This window comes from Cicer arietinum, chromosome 7 (assembly GCF_000331145.2).
Source record: "Cicer arietinum cultivar CDC Frontier isolate Library 1 chromosome 7, Cicar.CDCFrontier_v2.0, whole genome shotgun sequence".
Taxonomy (NCBI): domain Eukaryota; kingdom Viridiplantae; phylum Streptophyta; class Magnoliopsida; order Fabales; family Fabaceae; genus Cicer; species Cicer arietinum.
Window position 1 is genome coordinate 27,215,394 of NC_021166.2, and position 1,173 is coordinate 27,216,566.

Sequence of the window (1,173 nt, forward strand, 5' to 3'; positions counted from 1 at the left end):
GATCTTATAAAATGAGTCCTTAGGTAAATGTTTTGTAAAGATATCAGCCAATTGATTTTGTGTATCAACAAATGTTACCTCAACATTACCTTTCATCACATGATCGCGTAGAAAGTGATGACGTATATCGATGTGTTTAATTCGAGAGTGCATGATTGGATTCTTTGAGATGTTTATTGCACTTGTGTTGTCACATCTTAGGGGAATGCATCCGAGATCAACTTCATAGTCATGTAATTGCTGTTTGAGCCAGAGAATCTGGGCACAACAACTTCCTACTGCTATGTATTCAGCTTCAGCAGTACTAAGTGCAACACAAGCTTGCTTTTTGCAAGACCATGATATGGCAAGTGCCGCTTGTGCTTTTACGATCCATTTTGCATCCTGCATAATCTGAATTAGAATATCCAACTAGGCTACATATGCTACCCTTGGGGTACCATAGGCCTACATTTGTTGTTCCTTTCAAATATTTCATAATTCTTTTAACGGCTACAAGATGCAATTCTTTCGGATCTGCCTGAAATCTTGCACACAAACAAACACTAAACATAATATCTGGCCGGCTGGCCGTTAGATATAATAAGGACCCAATCATACCTCAACATTTGGATATGTCGATTGAAATACCTGATGCATCTTTATCAACATAGGTTCCGGATCCCATTGGAGTTGCACTTTCTTTGCAGTTTTCCATTTCGAATCTTTTGAGTAATTCTTTACAATATTTTGCTTGATTTATGAAGATCCCATGCTCAAGTTGTTTGATGTGAAGTCCAAGAAAATAGTTCAACTTTCCCATCATGGACATTTCAAATTCTCCTTGCATTATAGAAGAGAATTCTTCACATATGTCATTGTTGGTTGATCCAAATATTATATCATCAACGTAGATTTGGACCAATAAGGTGTGACCATTATCTCTTTTGACAAATAATGTTTTATCGACTTTCCCTTTTTCAAATCCTCGTTCACATAAAAAGGTGTTTAATCTATCATACCAAGCTCTTGGAGCTTGTTTTAGACCATAAAGAGCCTTTTTTAATTTGTAAACATGTGAGGGATTTTTGGAATCTTCAAACCCAGGTGGTTGTTTGACATAGACTTCTTCATTTATATATCCATTGAGAAATGCACTTTTCACATCCATTTGATATAACTCAAAGTGCATGG